The sequence below is a fragment of the Lepidochelys kempii genome, chromosome 26 (assembly GCF_965140265.1).
Source record: "Lepidochelys kempii isolate rLepKem1 chromosome 26, rLepKem1.hap2, whole genome shotgun sequence".
Classification (NCBI taxonomy): domain Eukaryota; kingdom Metazoa; phylum Chordata; order Testudines; family Cheloniidae; genus Lepidochelys; species Lepidochelys kempii.
In genome coordinates, this window is record NC_133281.1 from 1176630 (window position 1) to 1201929 (window position 25300).

At 46.0% G+C, this 25300-nt stretch overlaps 1 protein-coding gene and 1 long non-coding RNA gene across 6 annotated transcripts in view; one reads left to right on the forward strand and one right to left on the reverse strand.

Moving 5' to 3' along the window:
- The window catches only part of ZMAT4 (zinc finger matrin-type 4), a 424404-nt gene that overhangs the window by 282496 nt on the left and 116608 nt on the right, over positions 1-25300 (forward strand). The window lies entirely within an intron of this gene.
- On the reverse strand, positions 1297-23519 carry LOC140903690 (uncharacterized). The gene is made up of 3 exons (XR_012156331.1): positions 23332-23519; positions 3319-3496; positions 1297-1648 (listed from the first exon to the last, which is right to left on the reverse strand). It is a non-coding gene; the product is annotated as an uncharacterized lncRNA (long non-coding RNA).

Here is a 25300-nt window from a genome sequence, read left to right on the forward strand (position 1 = left end):
AGTTCCCTTCGAAGCGAAAAGGTTTGTTCAGGTTTCACCCAAAGCTGCATAGCAGCTGCACATTTATCCACTAGGCAGGAAACTAGAGCTAGCTGAAACATTTCTGTCAAAACTTTTTTTCCACAAAGTTTTAATGAAGAGTGTCCACTTTGCTTGAAATTTGTTGGTTTTGATGAAGAATTTCCCATTGAAAACTTTCTGTGGAAAAACAAAAGAATTCACAGAACTTTTTGATCCAAAGAGTAAATGTTTTTTTGTTTTGAAGATTTTTAGGAAATATAGTTTTTAAAAAATCTCTAGTGGAAACAAATCGGACTGCAGGCTACCACGCAGTATCCCTGTCCCTGAAGATGCCTATTCTTGACTGCTGCCACTTCCCATCCCACAGTAGATAAAGTGAATCCAGAGATGGGGAAGTTTATGCATCTTGCTGACCATCTCTGTAGGCTAACTCCTGAGCTCCTGTTTCCATATCAGTGTTTCCTGCCCATGTTTGGCCTCCATTGTTTTTAAGTTCTCTCAAGTTCATCCAAAACAACCCATGAGCCCAGAGAGTGCGGTTAGTCTGGGTCCACACCCAGTGAGCCTAGGCATCAGGAATTCAGCAGATTTCTGGAAGACTCTCAGATGTGAAGTACCATAAGTCTCTGATAACACTATCAAAGAGAGGTAATAAAATGGGTTTCCCAGTGTCCTTGTCACACTTAGCTCATTTGGCCTCCCAAACTCTGCCCTGGCTCTAAGGACAATTTTTCTTTTACAATCAAGAATCGCTTTGCCAATGTCAGAGGCCTCAGATCAACACACACTGTGCAGGGAAGGTGCTGCACCCAGATCTCAGCAGTCCTGCCAACTGCTTTACAAAATATATTTGATTTTAAAGCATGTAATTCCAAGACAGATGTTAGTCTGCAGAACCCTTCAGGTATTAGCAGCCAGGTGCAGCTGCTGGTTGTATAACCCTGCTGTACAATCCATAAAACACTCTTGTTTTATATATCTTGCATTTACAGTTTCCTTCTCAAATTACAGCATGCTCTAGTTACAGCAGTGAAGGCCACTGTGCGAAACACCGTCCAAAAATGGCTGTTATTCCTCTCTGTTGCCATAGCACACATTTGGAAACAAGAAGCATGTTGTGCAAGCCATTGAGTCACTGAGGTGAAGCAACTTTCATTGTAATGAAGATAACTGCTCTGATCCTGCAACACATAAGCAGGTGCATAGCTTTACTCACAGAAGCAGCCCCATTGATTCATAGATAGAAGCAAACAGAAGTGCAATAGGACTGCGCGGGTGAATAAAGCTGTGCACATCTTTCAGCGTTTGCAGAACTGGGGCAAGTCATTGGGAAGCCTGCAATAGATCAGGCTTTGTTTATTTTCAAGGTCAAATCTGATGGAGTTGGGACAGTAGGTGCACCCTGTGCTAACGCCCACATGTGATCAGCAAGGGTTCTGTAAATATCTTGGCTTATAGTTGTTAATGTTGCAGACGTTACTTGGTGTCTGTTTCCTATGTTTCCAGCTGTTTCCTCACAATACAGTCGAATGGGTGTCTTTCTGTGTCTATATGCCTTGCATTCTTCCAGCCCTTCTTCCTGGTTTTATCGACTTATATGCCACTCCATCACTTGTAGTATGAATGCCTAGTCAACAACAGGGTGAAATGGTTGTTGGGAGCTCAGTGGGAAAAACTTCTCAGCCATCATCCCCTGTCCCAGGCTGGTCCCTGGGAGGAAACCCAGCTCTGCATGCCTCTACTACAGTGGTATAACCAGCACCAGCAAGGGTTGAGCAGGTGGGTTTGACTTTTAACAAAGCCCATCTGCACAGAATCACTGTCCCACTGCAGACTCAAGGGTGTGAGTGAGACAGGAGCTGGCAGACTGGCCCTTTAGCTCCGTGTGCAGGTAGGGTGAGGGAATATCCCCCTTAAAATTTTACCTCAGGATTTCTCCGAGAGTGCCCAGAGCTCTCCCCAGTGACATGGGCTCCCGTCCCAGCAGGGAATTGGGGAATTTGCCTGGGGCTGTTGTGCCAAACAAGCGGCCCTGGGCAGCAGAGGGGAGAATGGCCCTGCCAGCAGCTCCCGCTCAGGAGACTGCTCTGGGCTGCCTAGAGCAGGGCTGGGGTGGATTTACCCCAGCCAGTCCGAAGTCCCTCTCTGAGCCCCCAGCACACAGTCCCTCGCACAGTGACAGTGTGAATGGATAAAACGTGGGGAAAGGCCTGGGAGATTCATAGCTGAAAAGAGGGTCAAACCCCATTGTCTCCCCGAACCCTCAGTGCTTTCCTGGCCTGACAGGAAACCAGATGCCCAGTGCACTGACTGCCTCACAGCTGGCTTCTTGCACAGCTTCAGGGAGCCCGCCTGCCCTACTTCCCCTCCAGCTGGACTCGCTCTGCAGTGACTTCCCGGTGGGTGCACAAGGCGCTCTCGTCTCCCTGTTGTTGGCAGGAGTGGATCTGCCGCAGCCTCCGGGCAGTGCCGCTGTCCGGCTGAAGAGGAGTAAGGGTCTGTGGCCTTACAGCATGTGATAGCAACAAGGGTGCGAAGACAGACCGTGCGCAAGGCACTCCCCACAAAGGGTCATTGCTCTGAGATGTCTCCTAGACCGCCCCAGTCCCGCACACCCTGGGGCTTGCTTTAGCAGACTCAGCAATGACATGGCCCGAAAGGGCTCAGAGTCAGAGATGAGGCTCCCAGAGGCTTGAAGTGAAGCACACATTTGATGCAAGAGGGAGACACGAATGTAAATGGGATAGAAATAACAAGGATTATTAATTCCTTGGTATGGCGAATACAGCTGGTCTGGCCAGTGTTTAGTACACAGATTGTCATCCACTTGCTGCTGAGTCTGGCCCGCACCGATAGGCTGAAGGACTCAGTTGTTAATGGACTGAAAATATTTTAAATACTCTCTAAAGGCAAATTACTTTCCAAATAATGAGTGATGATATTTAGCACCTTTCCTCTGTGAATCTCACAGTGCCTTTCAAACATCCACCACAATAAACCCAGGCAGTGTCTCTTATACAGATTGCCGAAGTGAAGCATGGAGCAGTGGAATCTAGCCAGGTGTCCTGACTCCCAGTCCCCTCCTCTAACCATACATCTCATTCCCTCAGAAAGGAGGCTAATGCCAAGTCTCCCATGCCCAGGAGAGGCAGGAAGATAGCAGGAAAGGCTGCTGGGGGAAGCATGTGAGAATGTGTAAGGTATAGCCAGGTCACTCTCTGCTATAACTTACACCTTCTTCCATCCAGCATCTCAGCATGTCAATCACACATGTAACTTAGAATTGCTTACACTCACTCAGGCTCTTTGGAACCCACTTGCTGATGCATAAGTAACACTGCTTGGCACAGCACTTCTGGATTTGGCCTTGGGTCTTGTTTTGTTACTTGTGAGCTTGTCTGCCATGGTGGGAATCCGACTGGTCTGTCTTGGTCACTAAGCTATGTTGATGGATGTCATGTCATCAGTGTGGCATCTTAACAGGGAAATTATAGAAAACATATTTATTTGTTAACAGTAAGAGCTTTGAGTGGGTTGGTTTTTTTATTATTCAGAACCTTAAATTTCACCATAGCAACACAAAACCACAACAACCGACAATAGGTAAAATTCCAAAATAAACCCGCTCCTAAGAGTAACAAATAAAACTTGTTGAGCTATCTCTCTTCTACATATCTTTCCTCTTAAGGCTAACTCTTTCTTCAACAGTAGTTCACAGAATATATAAGACAATATCATGTTCTTGACTTCAAGATCATTGCAATAATTGGACTATAAGGTGGATAGAAAGTTGGCTAGATTGTCGGGCTCAACGGGTAGTGATCAATGGCTCCACGTCTAGTTGGCAGCCGGTATCAAGTGGAGTGCCCCAAGGGTCGGTCCTTGGGCCGGTTTTGTTCAATATCTTCATAAATGATCTGGAGGATGGTGTGGATTGCACCCTCAGCAAGTTTGCAGATGACATGAAACTGGGAGGAGAGGTAGATACGCTGGAGGGTGGGGATAGGATACAGAGGGACCTAGACAAATTGGAGGATTGGGCCAAAAGAAATCTGATGAGGTTCAACAAGGACAAGTGCAGAGTCCTGCACTTAGGATGGAAGAATCCCATGCACCGCTATAGACTAGGGACCGAATGTCTCGGCAGCAGTTCTGCAGAAAAGGACCTAGGGGTTACAGTGGACAAGAAGCTGGATATGAGTCAATAGTGTGCCCTTGTTGCCAAGAAGGCCAATGGCATTTTGGGATGTATATGTAGGGGCATTGCCAGCAGATCGAGGGACGTGATCGTTCCCCTCTATTTGACATTGGTGAGGCCTCATCTGGAGTACTGTGTCCAGTTTTGGGCCCCACACTAAAAGAAAGATGTGAAAAATGGGAAAGTGTCCAGCGGACGGCAACAAAAATGATTCGGGGACTGGAACACATGACTTATGAGGAGAAGCTGAGGGAACTGGGATTGTTTAGTCTGCGGAAGAGAAGAATGAGGGGGGATTTGATAGCTGCTTTCAACTACCTGAAAGGGGGTTCCAAAGAGGATGGATCTAGACTGTTCTCAGTGGTAGCAGATGACAGAACAAGGAGTAATGGTCTCAAGTTGCAGTGGCGGAGGTTTAGGTTGGATATTAGGAAAAACTTTTTCACTAGGAGGATGGTGAAACACTGGAATGCGTTACCTAGGGAGGTGGTGGAATCTCCTTCCTTAGAAGTTTTTAAGGTCAGGCTTGACAAAGCGCTGGCTGATGATTTAGTTGGGGATTTAGCTGGATGATTTAGTTGGGGATTGGTCCTGCTTTGAGCAGGGGGTTGGACTAGATGACCTACTGAGGTCCCTTCCAACCCTGATATTCTATGATTCTATGATTCTATAATTGGGGATGAACCCTCAATTAGATTTTACATTGTTTCCTGTTAGCTTTTATATTGTTTCTTACAAGGACTATTGTACTGTCCTACACTCAGATGGCAAACTAAAGTATTTACAACTATGACTTTAGTCTGGTGATATTAGTTCTAGGGTTATGTTACAATATCACTTCTTTATAGATGTAATGTTGATTATTATGACTTTATTAAAAAGAAAAGGAGGACTTGTGGCACCTTAGAGACTAACAAATTTATTTGAGTATAAGCTTTCTTGTTAGTCTCTAAGGTGCCACAAGTCCTCCTTTTCTTTTTGCGGATACAGACTAACACAGCTGCTACTCTGAAACCTATGACTTTATTCGCAAAAAGAAAAGGAGGACTTGTGGCACCTTAGAGACTAACCAATTTATTTGAGCATGAGCTTTCGTGAGCTACAGCTCACTTCATCGGATGCATACACAGACTAACACGGCTGTTACTCTGAAACCTATGACTTTATTGTTACTTTAACCACTAGAGGGTGATGGTGCTGCAGATTTTAAAACTCTGTTCTTAGCTTCTTCAAATTGCTGGTTTTGTTAGAAAATAAAATTGTTTAAAGGAAATTTCTTTTAATTAAGTGAAATCTGCCTGACCACACCATTCCATACACATACATTATATAAGCTTGTACTGTGTGCTTTATATAGGTCTGATTTATTTAAAAATATTTTAAAAGTTAATATTGATATTAATTGGTTTTACGCAAACCCATTCTCCATCACATGCTGCCAGACCTAGATTCTGATGAGAATTTCACAACACTTGCACAAGTTGCTGAACCCAGTAATGTTCCCAGAGCCACAGAAGAAGAGGAGTGATAAGAAAATTAATTGATATTTAAATAAATGGAGAATGCTTATGGCCTTTATTATTAAACAAAGCACCTGAATATATCTCTATTACCTCAGACAAACAGGCAATGCAAAGCAATGAATGCATGAGGTCGAAGTGATTTGGAAGTCCTACTAACAAAGGGAAGCATAGGTACAATATATGCAGTATCCAATGCAAAGGGGTACAATTAAATATTGAGAGAGAGTTTTATGCATGGGAAACAATTACATTGTGACTCACCACTGATGGGAGATGGAGCAATATGCAGTTCTTCTTGGTGCAGACTCTGACTCACCTCTACAGAGCTGCACAAGATGTGTCTTCTTTATTACTTATTGGTATTGTCAGAGCAGAAGCCCCAGTCAAGGTTAGGAGCCTCATTGAACTAGGTGCTGCATAAACATATATGAAATGGGTTTTCTGATTTTCCAAGACCTAGTTCATCCCTTCAAGCTCTCTGCACAGAGGTGACATATACCTATAATCTTTCCCTTCCAAGCACTCTCCTCCAGAGCCCACAGAGAACATTAAAAGAGTCCCAGGTCCACACTGAGGTGAGAGAATAATACAGCCTAAGGATGTGTTGTTCTCTTTCTGGGGGGGGGGGTCCTCTCGGGAGTCTCAAGGGCAGCTCCAGCCAGGGGAACTCACTGATAGCATGGCTCCAGTGAAGCAGAAGGAGATGATCTGGGCCCAAGAGAGTTTGTGGAGGAAAATTAATGCCAGGAGGAGCTAAATTCAATGTAATCTCCCAGAAGAGAAAGAGCCAGCCTGCTTGTGTGCTCCACTTCCAGGTGCACAGCTCATGTGGACGTCTCAGGCATGTGGGATCCCTTCGCATTTCTGTGGAGGAATTTAGGAGTTTTACTCTGATGTTTAAAAATCAAAACCTGTTCCGTGAACTGACCGGTACGTCTGATTAAAGCTAATAGGTTCAAGCTGCTCAAGTCAGGGACTCAGGGCCTCGCAGAGTGCAGCCCTGGCCCCTAGGCACTATCAAAGTACAAATAACGCCTTTTCACGCTTCCCCCTAATTCTTGTGATTGCCTTGCTATCTGGGAGACAGTTGTTGGCCCTAGGGCAAGTTCACATTTATTATTGGGTATTAAGGTTCTGGCTAGGAGTAGGTCTGAAAGAGGAAATCCAGATCTAGATTTCAGACACCTCTAAATGTTGGTTGTACACTAAGAGATGGATCTGGGTTCAGATTCCAGTGCACAAACAGTTCAGATCCAGAGCGCTAGCCTAGGCCCATCTGTGCTTTAAATATATGTCTACAATTCTGAGGGACCCCTCAGCCGTTGAGTGTTACTTATATGTTCATGTGATTTATTAATATTATTACTTATTTATATAGTAGCAATGCCTAAAAGCTCCAGTGAGGAACGGGCACTCCATTGTCCTAGCCCACACGCACGCACGCACGCCGAGTAGTTAGTCACTATTTCTAGCCACCCCAAAGCAGACCTGAGCAGCAGTTTGTCAGCAGCGTAGCTGAACAGCTGTAAGGACTGTCCAAACCAGTCAGGAACAACAGTCGGCAAATCTTGGCGCCATCACTTATAAATAGCAGACGTTCCACAACTCAGCACGCTGATCTTTTGTTAAAATATTATTTTTAAGCCTTTCCTGCAATCATTCATGGAGCTGCTGCACTGGGCACGGTGAAGAGGCTTATTTTAAGTTATTCCAAGGTGGCTCCCTTTAATGGCAAAGCTGTCCCTGAAGGTAAACTGTAAGGGACTAATTCAGCATTTTCTGCAGTTAGTGGGTTGTGTGGGCTGTGCTTGGAATATGCTTTCTATGGAAGGAAGGGGTGGGTTTGTGGGTTTGTTTGTTTGTTTTTTGTTTTGACACACCGAGTAAATAAAATTTTACTGGAAATGAAGGAAGGTTAGAAGCAATTGGTAATGATCTCCCTAGAGCAAAGGCAGTCAACAAATCAGGCCAATTATAGGAAATACAAAGTCAGACACATTTTAGGGTCAGTCATTCGAGAGTCCTGTTATGCTCAATGTTTGACATGGGGGATCTCTGGACCCCTCAAATCACCATAATCTGCATATGTCTAGCAAATTCTAGCAAAACACCATACCTTGGAGCTGTAGTACTCCCTGTGAGGTTTATAACGTAAGTCTCCTTTTGTGACACACAATTTTATCATATGCCAGATAGTGATGTGTTAGCAATGTTTTTTATTGAGAGTAATGTTGCAAAATTACTCAACTCCTGCTTTCTAAAATGGCTAAAGTTAAACACCTGAATTAGTTTTGACTTCCCTGTTCTAAATGTCAGCTTTGGAGGAAACACTGTGCAATGTTTGTATTCTTGCATATGTATTCTTGTATTCTTGCATACCTGGGTTGAGAGTTTCAAATCACCCAAGGGGCATTAGGCACCTATCTCCCGTTGAAATTAGTGGAAGCTAGGTCTCTAAATCCCCTGGGTGGGTGGCTTTGAAATCCGGAGCTTGGTCTTCAGGGTAGTGGATCCCTCTGTGGTTCTGTGAGAGGCCACTTTCCTGTTGGCGTGTGTGTGAAGAGACGTTAGCAATAGAAAAAGAAGCAGCCTCCATAGTGCGTATTAAAAAATGTGAGATTGTGACCAATAAGTTTTACATTAGTGAGTATTCAAATAAACGATGAACATTCCGTAAATGTGTGTGATTACCTGACATAGCGTCAATTGACAATGTTAAGACCGACTTGGTAATGTGGCAGGTTTTCCACTGCTAAAGATTAAAGTTATCTGTTTAATCAAATCTGTTGGCAAAAAGCAGGGGCATTATCTTCAAAGAAAGCTCGTCCAGTTTGTTTAAATCTGACTCTTCTGATAAATTTCCCCATAACTTCTTGTTAGTATGAGGGTTCCAGTATTGCATGAGGAAAAGCTTTGGTCACATTTGTCAAAGACCAGCAACTCCATGAGCAAACAAAGCAGTGCCTTAGTATTTCCATGTATTTCTCAACAGCCTGGGTGTGACCCACTAGTTTAAACTGCTCTCCCCTGCTGTTTAGCTCAGGCACAGACATTTGGGGCATGGCTACACTTGCAGATGTAGAGCGCTTTGAGTTAAACCCGCCTTCGGAGAGCGCAGTAGGGAAAGTGCTGCAGTCTGTCCACATTGACAGCTGCAAGCGCACTGGCATGCCCACATTTGCAGCACTTGCAATGGCATTGGGAGCGGTGCATTATGGGCAGCTATCCCACAGAGCATCTCTTCCCATTCTGGCACTGTGGCTTGTGGAAGGGGGCGGGAGGGATGGGGCATTCTGGGTCCTGTCCCAACACCCTGTGATGCATCGGTTTGCATCCCAGCAATCCCTGTGCTTCCGTCCACATTTGGCGCCATCTTTCAACATTTTTTGTACTGCGTGCTCTGTCTTCCCTTTCAGTCTGCGGGAATGGAGTTCGAACTGCTGAGGAGTATGCTGATGAGTCTCACCAGCATGTCATGTTTGGCAGTCGAGTTATTCCTTATGATCCAAAGTGACAGCGAGGGCTCCGACGGTGATATCGACTCGAGTAACGCATATGACACGAGTTTGCTTGTGGCATTCACGGACATGCTCACCACCATGGAACACCGCTTTTGGGCTCAGGAAACAAGCACTGAGTGGTAGGATCACATCGTCATGCAAGTCTGGGATGACAAGCAGTGGCTGCAGAACGTTTGGATGAGAAAAGCCACTTTCATGGGACTGTGTGAGGAGCTCGCCCCCACCCTGCAGTGCAAGGACACAAAATTGAGAGCTGCCCTGACGGAGGAGAAGTGGGTGACTATTGCAATCTGGAAGCTGGCAACTCCAGACAGCTACCAATCGGTTGCTAACCAGTTTGGTGTGGGAAAGTCAACCGTTGGAATCGTGTTGATGCAAGTTTGCAGGGCCATTAATTGCATCCTGCTCAGAAGAACCGTGACTCTGGGTAACATGCAGGACATTGTGGATGGCTTTGCACAAATGGGTTTCCCTAACTGCGGCGGGGCAATAGATGGCACACATATTCCAATTCTGGCACCAGCCCACCTAGCCTCCAAGTACGTTAATTGGAAGGGGTATTTCTCTATGGTTCTTCAGGCACTTGTGGATCACCGTGGGTGTTTCATTGACATTAATGCAGGCTGGCCCAGAAAGGTGCATGATGCACGCATCTTTCGGAATACTGGCCTGTTCAGGAAGCTGCAAGCCGGGACTTTTTTCCCAGACCAGACGATCACCGAAGGGGAAGTCGAAATGCCCACTGTAATCCTTGGAGACCCCGCTTACCCTTTAATGCCGAGGCTCATGAAACCCTCCACAGGGAGCCTTCACAGCAGCAAGGAGTGGTTCAGCTTTTGGCTGTTTAAAGGGCCGCTGGTGCTCTCTGTGTGGGAAGCTGGACCTGGCTGATGACAGCATCCCCACAATTATATCCACGTGCTGTACCCTCCATAACATTTGTGAAGGGAAGGGTGAACGATTCACTCGGGCATGGAACTCAGAGGTTCAACACCTGGAGGCTGAATTTGAACAGCCAGAGAGCAGGCCTATTAGAGGAGCCCAGCGCGGGGCTGCAAGGATTAGGGATGCCTTGCGGGATGAGATGTTTGGTGCCCTGCACGGGGGTGAAGTGAAGTGGTTCCAATGTTAGTAGGAATCTGTGTTTGCTACACTGACTTGCAGTGCCTGTTTCTTTCCTGGATTAAGGTATCTTTTACTTTATTCAATAAATAATAAAGAATATTTTCAAAGCCAAAAAATCCATTTATTGAAAAGAAACACAACTGCTTGGGAAACAGAAAGGGCAAGGGGGTGAGGTGGGGAACGGTACAACCACAGGTTTGCATATGTCCCGTTATCGTACTGAGCCTTCCTGTCCGGAGTGCTGTGCAATGAGTGCCGCACTGCATGGTGATAGGGGTTGAGTGCAGTGGGTAAGGGTCATAGTTTTCAGGGCTGGGTGGTGAAGATACAGGTGTTGGAGGCAGCTGGTGGTGGTAAGAACCCATATGTTGGGGAAAGTGGGTTGGAGGTGACATGGGGGCAGAAGAGAAAGAGTTTTGGGACAAGGTCTGCAGAGGGAGGTGGGCGCGGGAGTGCTCTGCCTGCATGGCTACGAGCGCCTGGATTGAGTCCACTTGGCGCTCCACGCTGCTTATCAGCCACTCTGTGCTTTGGTGCCAGCGATCCACATTCTGCTGGCGGACCCTCCTTTCACTCTCCCGCCACTCCTGCACTTTTTGATTTTCATTAAGGGAGTGCTGCATGACTTCATGCAGCATGTCCTCTTTGCTTCTACGTGGCCTCTCCCTGATTCTTTCCAGCCTCTCAGCCGGTGATAAAACGGAAGGCTGAGATCTCAAGGTTGCATCTGTAAAGGCAAAATGCAACACTTAACAGAGGCAGCATTGTTCACACCAGACAGAGCAATGATAGAGACATTGCAATGATTCCCCCGTACTTAAGGGCAAGCATAGTCTACACAATCGCATAATTTGCCCATCCCAGAGCGAGCGCACATAACCCATGGGAGCCCCAAAATGGTGAGTAAGCACAGGGTCAAGCGTGACTAATTGTTTCACAGCTGTACTGTCCTCTGGGGTTCTGTGCCTTGGGAGAGCCAACAGCTGCAGGGGACCCCTATACTGATCACTGTCCCCACATTTTCCACAGGAGTTTGTCCTGGAAGAGATCTCGCTGCTGAGGGTGACCTGGGAAGCAAGGCAGTGTCGTCTACTACAATGCGGCTTCCACCCTGGCCCATATGCAGCTTGCCTGTGTGCAGCAATGGTCCCCCCGCCCCTCATGGCACAGTGACGCAGACATGTTAGCCTGACTGGGACAAGGAACACAGTGGCTCTCCCGAGAAACCTGCGCAAGTGCATTGCCCAAGTTCTGGATGAGACCTTTGAAGAAATCACTGAGGCCAATTACCGAGATGTGAGAGAGCACATCAACGCCCTATTCTGCATCTAGGCATGCAAGTAGCCCTAAGCCTCCTCACCCCAAGAGTCAGCACCGAATAAAATAAAAATAAAATAAAAGCCCAAAATAAAAGCCACTTACCGGGAACCTCCTCTGGTGTTTGTCCTTCCCCAAGCACCGGCCACCGCGACTGGCTACCTTCCTCCTGGCTTGAGAACAGCTCCCGGCTGCATAAATCTAGGGATGCTGGGGTGTCGTCTTCTTCCTCAGCACCATCACTCCCGCTTTGCTTCTCCTCCTCCTCCTGCCTTGTTGGACTGTGCTCTGAAGTGTCCATGGTAGTCCTTGGAGTGGAGGTGGGGTCGCCCCCAAGTATCGCATCCAGCTCTTTGTAGAAATGGCAGATCGCCTCGCAGGCTTTGTGGTAGGCATTCGCAGCTCCTTAACTTTAACCCTGCACTGCACAGCATCCCGGCCATGGCCCCTTTCCATCATGTCCCTTGATATCTGCCCGAAGGTATCATAATTCCTACGGCTGGAGCGCAGCTGGGACTGGACAGCTTCCTCCCCCAAACACCGAAGAGGTCCAGCACCTCGCCATTGCTCCATACTGGGGCTTGCCTGGCGCGTGGAGGCATGGTCACCTGGAAAGATTCGCTGAGAGCACTCCATGCCTGGCTGAGCAAACAGAAGGGGATTTTCAAAATTCCCAGAGAATTTAAGGGGCGGGTCTGGTGGTTGGTCACCTGAGGGCAGGGCAGTAGAGCTCAAAGTGTTGACCAGAGTGGCTAGAATAGGCATTGTGGGACACTTCTGGAGGCCGATCCGAGCGCACTATAGGACCAGAGCGTCCACACTGGCACTGCAGTGCTCCAGCGGGGGCGCACAAAACGTTATTCCACTCGCCGAGGCGGAGCACCAGGAGCACTCTAGCTGCAGAGTCAGAGCAGTCTACGTGCCTTGCCAGTGTGGACAGAGAGTGAGCTAGTGCACCCGGGGCTCCTTTAATGCGCTGTAACTCACAAGTGTAGCCAAGCCCTTTGCTATTGTACACTCGCGTTATCAGAGTGACTCTGCTATGGGTCGGGGAGGAGGGGAAAGCATTAGAAGCACAAGGCTCAAATCTGATTCCTTTGTCTCCTGCTTCAAGGTAACTTGTCTAGGTGTAAGACATCCATTCCTTCAAGAACTAGTGGTACCAGAATAAGGAACGAGATCAGCTGACATCCAGGTTGAGTTGGTTAAATACCACATGAGCAACCAAGCAAAAATCTGGAATTCACTTCAATATTATTTGTGAATTGTTTTATTCACTTACCATAGATATTGGCATGAGCAAATATTTGTTTACAGCAATGTTCCCAGAAACAAAGAGTGTCACACATAATTGTTCAAAATATGAACTTATGCAATAATTCACAGCAGGAGTTTTTGGGGGCCATTTTGAAAGCTTTAGGTTTAAGAGCCATCTCATCAAGTAGCAGAAAATAATACCTCCTGACTTAGGTAGTGAATCACACAGTGCAAATAGGGAATTGTGAACAGAAAATACTTTAAACGATAATTATGGCAAATAGTTTGAGAGTAGCCCCTGGTCTGAAATGTGTGCACATAAAACCATTCATCAATTCATTTTGTACAATGATCAAATTAGTTGAAATCGAAGTCTATTGTGGATAATTTGCAAACAGAAAGACGGGGTAAAATCAGCGAGTAAACTATTCTCTGCATATATTTGACCCAGCTTTATACCTGGGGACCATTAAAGCACATGAAAGAATGTACGGCATTTGAATATTTGTTTGAATAGTGGCATAGGCTATTTGGAAGTAAGGGTTGTGACCTATGACAATGGAAAGAATATTTTCCCTGGATATCTAATAAGATATCATACTTTATCTATGACTTTTATCACACAATAATTTGGGCTTTCTTAGTATGCTCATTCTTTGGACTGCTATCTCCACTAGAAATAGTGTGTGTGTGTGAGTGTGTGTGTGTGTGTGTAACTACATATAACCACACACAAATGTATTCATTTGAGGCAAGATTAGTTATTGATATGTCTCCTTCCTTTAAAAGAGGAAGGGTGACTTCCAACTTCCTTTGCTATCCTGCATAAGGAGAAGAGGATCGACAAGAAGAGGCTTGGAGGAGGAGAAAGAGAAGGGAGAACACTGTTTCTTTAAACAACTCTCCTATTCTGCACCTGACTTAGCGCTGCCTTCTTACACTTGCCATAGACAAGCCCTTCATACTGTGAAAAGAATGAATGGAGCTGTTCACTCAGTTCAATTACAGAGCACTCACCTGAGAAGCTGTAAAGAACAGAATTGTAAATCTTATAATCAAGTATTAAATTACACCTAATTTATTTACTCATGACAGAGAGAACAATAACCCTGCAATCAAGTGTGTAAAGATCTAGAACAAAAGGGCATTGTAAAAACAGTAGGAACAAATCTTGATGTCCCCTGCCTAGAGATATCCATGATGGCAGAGGTATTAGTGCAGGGGTCAGCAACCTTTCAGAAGCGGTGGGCCAAGTCTTCATTTATTCACTCTAATTTAAGGTTTTGCATGCCAGTGATACATTTTAACGTTTTTAGAAGGCCTCTTTCTATAAGTCTATAATGTAGAACTAAACTATTGTTGTATGTAAAGTAAATAAGGTTTTTTAAATGTTTAAGAAGCTTCATTAAAAATTAAATTATCTGCTGCATCTGATGACGATACAGTATCATAGGCTCTGTATAGTGCTACAGAAATCCTTCCAAGTCCCACAGATTCCAAGAATTCACCCAGCATAGTGTACATTTCAGACATTCCCACTGTAACGTGTGCCTGTTTGACAGATACAGTGTGTGCTTCATCCTATGCAGTATCTGTTTTGTTCTACATCACGTGTTTGATTTTGTAGAGAATGTGATTTCAATATCTGGTGTGCTGGAACATGCAATCCAACATGACTTATTCCCCTAGAAGAAGGATTTTGTAAATATAAAACGGCTATAAATTCCATTGAAACCTTTCTGAGCAGGAATGAAATGCATATCAGAGTCTCTGCAGGCAGCTGGGGGTGACTAGATTATTAAAATGCCATGTTACTAGTTCCCAGTAATTATTTTGATAGATATGCCCTAATACCTGCTGGACATCCTATCTTGCAGAAAATAAATGAACAAGAAAGTCACTTTTGTCTTTCTTCTACAAGTGTGCGCCCAGTAATCCTTGCAAAGGGAGAGTGACCACCAGCGAGTGGCCTAATAGGAAGGGCTTTAAAAACAAAAAAGGAATACAAAAATTAATGGTCCTTAAAGGAAATAAGAGAGGGTTCTGGTCTACTGCAATGCAGAGCACCCTGCTCCCAGAGGTGTGTGTATCTGAATAGGTTGTGCTTGATAAAGTGTGGAGATCGGACCATGCAGACTTCTAGAGCTCTGCCAAGGTCTATGGAGCTATGCACTGGAGGCTGCACTCCTGATGGCTTGTATGCAGCCATTTCAGGCCTTTCCACATTACACCCGGTTTTTAGGGTCACAAATAGGGATGTGTTTCAGAGTAGCAGCCATGTTAGTCTGTATCTGCAAAAAGAACAGGAGTACTTGTGGCATCTTAGAGACTAACAAATTTATTTGAGCATAAGCTTTCAGGAGCTACAGCTCACTTCAGTGGAAAATACAGTGGGGAGATTTATATACACAGAGAACATGAAACACTGTAACGAGAGTGATCAGGTAAGATGAGCTATTACCAGCAGGAGAGAAAAACAAAACAAAAAACTCCAACCTTTTGTAGTGATAATCAAGGTGGGCCATTTCCATCAGTTGACAAGAACATGTGAGGAACAGTATGGGGCAACATGGGGAAATAGTTTTACTTTGTGTAATGATACATCCGCTCCCAGTCTCTATTCAAGCCTAAGTCTCTGGTGAATTGGAATTAATTTGCAAACTGGACACCATTAACGTTTTTTTTTTCCCTCCTGCTGGTAGTAGCTCATCTTACCTGATCACTCTCATAGAATCATAGAATATCAGGGTTGGAAGGGACCTCAGTAGGTCATCTAGTCCAACCCCCTGCTCAAAGCACGATCAATCCCCAACTAAATCATCCCAGCCAAGGCTTTGTCAAGGCTTTGTCAAGCCTGACCTTAAAAACTTCTAAGGAAGGAGATTCTACCACCTCCCTAGGTAACACATTCCAGTGTTTCACCACCCTCCTAGTGAAAAAGTTTTTCCTAATATCCAACCTAAACCTCCCCCACTGCAACTTAAATCATAGAATCATAGAATATCAGGGTTGGAAGGGACCCCAGAAAGTCATCTAGTCCAACCCCCTGCTCGAAGCAGGACCAATTCCCAGTTAAATCATCCCAGCCAGGGCTTTGTCAAGCCTGACCTTAAAAATATCTAAGGAAGGAGATTCTACCACCTCCCTAGGTAACGCATTCCAGTGTTTCACCACCCTCATAGTGAAAAAGTTTTTCCTAATATCCAATCTAAACCTCCCCCACTGCAACTTGAGACCATTACTCCTCGTTCTGTCATCTGCTACCATTGAGAACAGTCTAGAGCCATCCTCTTTGGAACCCCCTTTCAGGTAGTTGAAAGCAGCTATCAAATCCCCCCTCATTCTTCTCTTCTGCAGACTAAACAATCCCAGCTCCCTCAGCCTCTCCTCATAAGTCATGTGTTCTAGACCCCTAATCATTTTTGTTGCCCTTCGCTGGACTCTCTCCAATTTATCCACATCCTTCTTGTAGTGTGGAGCCCAAAACTGGACACAGTACTCCAGATGAGGCCTCACCAATGTCGAATAGAGGGAAATGATCACGTCCCTCGATCTGCTCGCTATGCCCCTACTTATACATCCCCAAATGCCATTGGCCTTCTTGGCAACAAGGGCACACTGCTGACTCATATCCAGCTTCTCATCCACTGTCACCCCTAGGTCCTTTTCCGCAGAACTGCTGCCTAGCCATTCGGCCCCTAGTCTGTAGCGGTGCATTGGATTCTTCCGTCCTAAGTGCAGGACCCTGCACTTATCCTTATTGAACCTCATCAGATTTCTTTTGGCCCAGCAGTCTGGGAGCTGACCTTGTTAGTGAAGACAGAGGCACAAAAAGCATTGAGTACATTAGCTTTTTCCACATCCTCTGTCACTAGGTTGCCTCCCTCATTCAGTAAGGGGCCCACACTTTCCTTGGCTTTCTTCTTGTTGCCAACATACCTGAAGAAACCCTTCTTGTTACTCTCGACATCTCTTGCTAGCTGCAGCTCCATGTGCGATTTGGCCCTCCTGATATCATTCCTACATGCCCGAGCAATATTTTTATACTCTTCCCTTGTCATATGTCCAACCTTCCACTTCTTGTAAGCTTCTTTTTTATGTTTAAGATCCGCTAGGATTTCACCATTAAGCCAAGCTGGTCGCCTGCCATATTTACTATTCTTTCGACTCATCGGGATGGTTTGTCCCTGTAACCTCAACAGGGATTCCTTGAAATACAGCCAGCTCTCCTGGACTCCTTTCCCCTTCATGTTAGTCCCCCAGGGGATCCTGGCCATCTGTTCCCTGAGGGAGTCGAAGTCTGCTTTCCTGAAGTCTGGCTACGCAGATGGTGTTGGAGAGAAGGCTTTGGTTTCTTTGACCATGGGATGGTGTTCCATGAAGGAGGAGTGCTGGGTAGAGACGGGCTCCATCTTACGAAGAGAGGGAAGAGCATCTTTGCCAGCAGGCTGGCTAACCTAGTGAGGAGGGCTTTAAACTAGGTTCACCGGGGGAAGGAGACCAAAGCCCTGAGGTAAGTGGGAAAGCGGGATACCGGGAGGAAGCACAGGCAGGAATGTCTGTGAGGGGAGGGCTCCTGCCTCATACTGGCAATGAGGGGCGATCAACAGGTTATCTCAAGTGCTTATATACAAATGCACAAAGCCTTGGAAACAAGCAGGGAGAACTGGAGGTCCTGGTGATGTCAAGGAACTATGACGTGATCGGAATAACAGAGACTTGGTGGGATAACTCATATGACTGGAGTACTGTCATGGATGGTTATAAACTGTTCAGGAAGGACAGGCAGGGCAGAAAAGGTGGGGGAGTAGCACTGTATGTAAGGGAGCAGTATGACTGCTCAGAGCTCCGGTACGAAACTGCAGAAAAACCTGAGTGTCTCTGGATTAAGTTTAGAAGTGTGTGCAACAAGAGTGATGTAGTGGTGGGAGTCTGCTATAGACCACCGGACCAGGGGGATGAGGTGGATGAGGCTTTCTTCCGGCAGCTCACGGAAGCTACTAGATCGCATGCCCTGATTCTCATGGGTGACTTTAATTTTCCTGATATCTGCTGGGAGAGCAATACAGCGGTGCATAGACAATCCAGGAAGTTTTTGGAAAGCGTAGGGGACAATTTCCTGGCGCAAGTGCTAGAGGAGCCAACTAGGGGGGGGTGCTTTTCTTGACCTGCTGCTCACAAACCGGGTAGAATTAGTGGGGGAAGCAAAAGTGGATGGGAATCTGGGAGGCAGTGACCATGAGTTGGTTGAGTTCAGGATCCTGACGCAGGGAACAAAGGTAAGCAGCAGGATACGGACCCTGGACTTCAGGAAAGCAGATTTCGACTCCCTCAGGGAACGGATGGCCAGGATCCCCTGGGGGACTAACTTGAAGGGGAAAGGAGTCCAGGAGAGCTGGCTGTATTTCAAGGAATCCCTGTTGAGGTTACAGGGACAAACCATCCCGATGAGTCGAAAGAATAGTAAATATGGCAGGCGACCAACTTGGCTTAATGGTGAAATCCTAGCGGATCTTAAACATAAAAAAGAAGCTTACAAGAAGTGGAAGGTTGGACATATGACCAGGGAAGAGTATAAAAATATTGCTCGGGCATGTAGGAATGTTATCAGGAGGGCCAAATCGCACCTGGAGCTGCAGCTAGCCAGAGATGTCAAGAGTAACAAGAAGGGTTTCTTCAGGTATGTTGGCAACAAGAAGAAAGCCAAGGAATGTGTGGGCCCCTTACTGAATGAGGGAGGCAACCTAGTGACAGAGGATGTGGAAAAAGCTAATGTACTCAATGCTTTTTTTGCCTCTGTTTTCACTAACAAGGTCAGCTCCCAGACTGCTGCGCTGGGCATCACAAAATGCGGAAGAGATGGCCAGCCCTCTGTGGAGATAGAGGCGGTTAGGGACTATTTAGAAAAGCTGGACGTGCACAAGTCCATGGGGCCGGACGAGTTGCATCCGAGAGTGCTGAAGGAATTGGCGGCTGTGATTGCAGAGCCACTGGCCATTATCTTTGAAAACTCGTGGTGAACCGGGGAAGTCCCGGATGACTGGAAAAAGGCTAATGTAGTGCCAATCTTTAAAAAAGGGAAGAAGGAAGATCCTGGGAACTACAGGCCAGTCAGCCTCACCTCAGTCCCTGGAAAAATCATGGAGCAGGTCCTCAAAGAATCAATCCTGAAGCACTTGCATGAGAGGAAAGTGATCAGGAACAGCCAGCATGGATTCACCAAGGGAAGGTCATGCCTGACTAATCTAATCGCCTTTTATGATGAGATTACTGGTTCTGTGGATGAAGGGAAAGCAGTGGATGTATTGTTTCTTGACTTTAGCAAAGCTTTTGACACGGTCTCCCATAGTATTCTTGTCAGCAAGTTAAGGAAGTATGGGCTGGATGAATGCACCATAAGGTGGGTAGAAAGCTGGCTAAATTGTCGGGCTCAACGGGTAGTGATCAATGGCTCCATGTCTAGTTGGCAGCCGGTATCAAGTGGAGTGCCCCAGGGGTCGGTCCTGGGGCCGGTTTTATTCAATATCTTCATAAATGATCTGGAGGATGGTGTGGATTGCACTCTCAGCAAATTTGCGGATGATACTAAACTGGGAGGAGTGGTAGATACGCTGGAGGGGAGGGATAGGATACAGAAGGACCTAGACCAATTGGAAGATTGGGCCAAAAGGAATCTGATGAGGTTCAATAAGGATAAGTGCAGGGTCCTGCACTTAGGACGGAAGAACCCAATGCACAGCTACAGACTAGGGACCGAATGGCTAGGCAGCAGTTCTGCAGAAAAGGACCTAGGGGTGACAGTGGACGAGAAGATGGATATGAGTCAGCAGTGTGCCCTTGTTGCCAAGAAGGCCAATGGCATTTTGGGATGTATAAGTAGGGGCATAGCGAGCAGATCGAGGGACGTGATCGTTCCCCTCTATTCGACATTGGTGAGGCCTCATCTGGAGTACTGTGTCCAGTTTTGGGCCCCACACTTCAAGAAGGATGTGGATAAATTGGAGAGAGTCCAGCGAAGGGCAACAAAAATGATTAGGGGACTGGAACACATGAGTTATGAGGAGAGGCTGAGGGAGCTGGGATTGTTTAGCCTGCAGAAGAGAAGAATGAGGGGGGATTTGATAGCTGCTTTCAACTACCTGAAAGGGGGTTCCAAAGAGGATGGCTCTAGACTGTTCTCAATGGTAGCAGATGACAGAACGAGGAGTAATGGTCTCAAGTTGCAGTGGGGGAGGTTTAGATTGGATATTAGGAAAAACTTTTTCACTAAGAGGGTGGTGAAACACTGGAATGCGTTACCTAGGGAGGTGGTAGAATCTCCTTCCTTAGAGGTTTTTAAGGTCAGGCTTGACAAAGCCCTGGCTGGGATGATTTAACTGGGAATTGGTCCTGCTTTGAGCAGGGGGTTGGACTGGATGACCTTCTGGGGTCCCTTCCAACCCTGATATTCTATGATTCTATGATTCTAAGTCCAGGGTCCGTATCCTGCTGCTTACCTTTCTTCCCTGCGTCAGGATCCTGAACTCAACCAACTCATGGTCACTGCCTCCCAGATTCCCATCCACTTTTGCTTCCCCCACTAATTCTACCCGGTTTGTGAGCAGCAGGTCAAGAAAAGCGCCCCCCCTAGTTGGCTCCTCTAGCACTTGCGCCAGGAAATTGTCCCCTACGCTTTCCAAAAACTTCCTGGATTGTCTATGCACTGCTGTATTGCTCTCCCAGCAGATATCAGGAAAATTAAAGTCACCCATGAGAATCAGGGCATGCGATCTAGTAGCTTCCGTGAGCTGCCGGAAGAAAGCCCCATCTACCTCATCCCCCTGGTCCGGTGGTCTATAGCAGACTCCCACCACTACATCACTCTTGTTGCACACACTTCTAAACTTAATCCAGAGACACTCAGGTTTTTCTGCAGTTTCGTACCGGAGCTCTGAGCAGTCATACTGCTCCCTTACATACAGTGCTACTCCCCCACCTTTTCTGCCCTGCCTGTCCTTCCTGAACAGTTTATAACCATCCATGACAGTACTCCAGTCATGTGAGTTATCCCACCAAGTCTCTGTTATTCCAATCACGTCATAGTTCCTTGACATCACCAGGACCTCTAGTTCTCCCTGCTTGTTTCCAAGGCTTTGTGCATTCGTATATAAGCACTTGAGATAACCTGTTGATCGCCCCTCATTCCCAGTATGAGGCAGGAGCCCTCCCCTTACAGACATTCCTGCCTGTGCTTCCTCGCGGTATCCCGCTTTCCCACTTACCTCAGGGCTTTGGTCTCCTTCCCCCGGTGAACCTAGTTTAAAGCCCTCCTCACTAGGTTAGCCAGCCTGCTGGCAAAGATGCTCTTCCCTCTCTTCGTAAGATGGAGCCCGTCTGTGCCCAGCACTCCTCCTTCATGGAACACCATCCCATGGTCAAAGAATCCAAAGCCTTCTCTCCGACACCACCAGCGTAGCCATTCGTTGACTTCGACGATTCGACGGTCCCTACCCAGGCCTTTTCCTTCCACGGGAAGGATGGATGAGAACACCACTTGCGCCTCCAACTCCTTTATCCTTCTTCCCAGAGCCACGTAGTCCGCAGTGATCCGCTCAAGGTCATTCTTGGCAGTATCATTGGTGCCCACGTGGAGAAGCAGGAAGGGGTAGCGATCCGAGGGCTTGATGAGTCTCGGCAGTCTCTCCGTCACATCGCGAATCTTAGCCCCTGGCAAGCAGCAGACTTCTCGGTTTTCCCGGTCAGGGCGGCAGATAGATGACTCAATCCCCCGGAGGAGAGAGTCCCCGACCACCACCACCCGCCTTCTCCTCTTGGGAGTGGTGGTGACCACTTGAGACCATTACTCCTCGTTCTGTCATCTGCTACCACTGAACAGTCTAGATCCATCCTCTTTGGAACCCCCTTTCAGGTAATTGAAAGCAGCTATCAAATCCCCCCTCATTCTTCTCTTCTGTAGACTAAACAATCCCAGTTCCCTCAGCCTCTCCTCATAAGTCATGTGTTCCAGTCCCCGAATCATTTTTGTTGCCCTCCACTGGACTCTTTCCAATGTTTCCACATCCTTCTTGTAGCGGGGGGCCCAAAACTGGACACAGTACTCCAGATGAGGCCTCACCAATGTCAAATAGAGGGGAACAATCACGTCTCTCGATCTGCTGGCAATGCCCCTACATATACATCCCAAAATGCCATTGGCCTTCTTGGCAACAAGGGCACACTGTTGACTCATATCCAGCTTCTTGTCCACTGTCACCCCTAGGTCCTTTTCTGCAGAACTGTTGCTGAGCCGTTCGGTCCCTAGTCTGTAGCAGAGCATGGGATTCTTCCGTCCTAAGTGCAGGACTCTGCACTTGTCCTTGTTGAACCTCATCAGATTTCTTTTGGCCCAATCCTCTAATTTGTCTAGGTCCCTCTGTATCCTGTCCCTACCCTCCAGCGTATCTACCTCTCCTCTCGTTACAGTGTGTATGGTAACACCCATTGATTCATGTTCTCTGTGTATATAAAATCTCCCCACTGTATTTTCCACTGCATGCATCCAATGAAGTGAGTTGTAGCTCATGAAAGCTTATGCTCAAATAAATTTGTTAGTCTAAATAGGGATGTGTACTCTAGAGATGAGAGACGGATTTTCTGTTCTTTTAACATCTCAACTATGGGCTTGGTTTCCCTATTGACTGTAGGGTACCGGATCCAGCCCTATGTTGCTTAATCTCTATTTCCAGGAGAGGGATCTGAACAGAAGGAGAGTAGACCAGTGTCCTGCTCTTTGTGGAATATAGAGTTTACTTGGGGATGGACTGGTTTAAATGGCTCTCTCCGGGAACTACTTTATCCAATCACTCAACATTGTAGATCAGTTGAAAGGACCCCCAGTTCTGATGCCCTGGGAGCTGAAGTTAGAGCTACCCTGGTAGAGAGAAAAAGCAACATTTCTCTGAGTGGTTCAAACTGTCTGCAATACAGTATAAACTTCTTCTAAGAGAAAGGAGGCTGGAGAGACTGTCCCATGTAGTTGGGGGTCTTGTCTGTTTTAGTTACCCTGTGTGTGAAAGGTAACTATTTTTGGGTGTAGATGGGATTGGCTTGGAGAATGGAATATCTGTGCGTACATAATAGGTCAGATCCTCAGCTGGTGTAAATCAGCATAGCTCTGTTGACTTTTAACAGAGCTACACCAATTTGCACCAGCTAAGACACTGGCCCGGAATGTTTACTTCCTTGGTCTCTTGTGTTCATAAACTGATATTGTATGTTGTGTGTTAATGATTCATAAACCTCTGTGTGCACCAGTACATGTATATAAAATCCCAGTAAAAATCAATTATAAAAGAACCTTAGAGAGAGAGATGCTTATGCTTATACTTACCTTGGAAAGGTGGTTCAGTTGTGGATTTCTCCAGCTAAAATGAAGCTGCGAAGTATTGTTTTGTGACCCACATTCCATTCAGTTTGTTCTATTCCAGTCACAGGCCAGGTGTGTCTGTGTATGAATTATTAGTGAGCTTCTGAGTTGTTCTACTCCTAGATTTGATAGTTCAACTTGATGATAACATAAGTTTTCTATGCTGAAAAACATGTGCCCAAAAGACAGTAAAATAATTCAGCTAGCAGAAATTTAATATTTCCCCCCCCCAAAGAATATTTTTTTGGTTAGCCACAACATGTAGGTCATTCTTTTTAACTGAGCTGCAGATAACTAATTTCACATGGTGGACACTTTATTGTTCACTTTTCTTTATGAAATCATTTATAACTTGTTTAGTAGACAGGGAAAACCCAAAGAGTCTCTATGTGCTTGGCTTCAAGTCAATGTGTTTCCCCCCCCATAATTCATTAAACACATTTCCGTGGAGATTGTGCCCAAATTAAAACACCCAATTTATAGGAAAGTACGCACAGGCCTTAGATAATCTAAAAATAAAAATAGCATGTTTGGCATCAGTTATATGTTAAAAGCCTTTATACACCTGAGGTGAAATCCTGGCTCTGTTGAAGTCAAGGCTTTCAGAAAACCTTGACAAGGTCCCACACCAAAGGCTCTTAAGCTAAGTAAGCAGTCATGGGGTAAGGGAGAAGGTCCTCTCATGGATAACCTCTGGTTAGAAGACCAGAAAACAAAGGGTAGGAATAAATGGTCAGTTTTCACAATGGAGAGATATGAATAGCGGGGTCCACCAAGAATCTGTCCGGGGACCAGTGCCATTCAATATATGCATAAATGATCTGGGAAAAGGGGAAAACAGTGAGGTGGCAAAGTTCACAGACAATTCAAAATTACTCAGGATAGTTAAGTTCAAAGCTGACTGGGAAGAGTTACAAAGGCATCTAACAAAACTGGGTGAGTGGGCAACAAAATGGCAGATGAAATTCAATGTTAATAAATGCAAAGTAATGCACATTGGCAAACATAATGCCAACTATACATACAAAATGAGGAGGGTCTAAAGTAGCTGTTATCACTCAAGAAAGAGATCTTGGAGTCCTTGTGGATAGTTCTCTGACAGCATCCACTGAATGTGCAGAGGCCATCAAAAAAGCGTACCGAATGTTGGGAACCATTAGGAAAGGGGTGGATAATATGTCAAAAATCATAATACCAATATATAAATCTGTGGTACACCCCCACTTTGAATACTGTCTGCAGTTTTGGTCACCCCATCTCAAAAAAGATAGATTCGAATGGGGGAAAGTACAGAAAAGGGCAACAAAAATTATTAAGGGGATGGAACAGCCTCCGTATAAGAGAGATTAAAAAGACTGGGACTGGTCAGCCTAGAAAAGAGACAATTAAGGAGAGATATGGTCGACGTCTATACAATCGTGACTGGTGGGGAGAGAGTGAACGGGGAAGTGTTATTTACCCCTTCACCTAATACAAGAACCAGGGGTCACCCAGTGAAATTAATAGGCATCAGTTTTAAAACAAAAATAAAAAACTACTTCTTCACACAATACAGTCAACCTGTGGAACTCATTGCCAGGGGATGTTGTGAAGGCCAAGAGTATAAGTGGGTTAAAAGAAGAGTTAGATACATTCACAGAGGATAGGTCCATCATTGGCTATTAGCCAAGATAACCAACACTGCAACTCCGTACTCTGGGTGTCCCTAAAACTCTGACTGCCAGAAGCTGGGACTAGACAATGGGATAGATCACTCAGTAAATTTCCCTGTTCTGTTCATTCCCTTTGAAGCATCTGTCACCAGCCACTGTCAGAAGACAGGATACTGGGCTAAATGGACTATTGGTCTGACCCAGTATGGCCGTTCTTCTGTTCTTAATGGGAATTTTGCCATTGACTTCAACAGAGCCAGGATTTCATTCCAGGTCCTAAA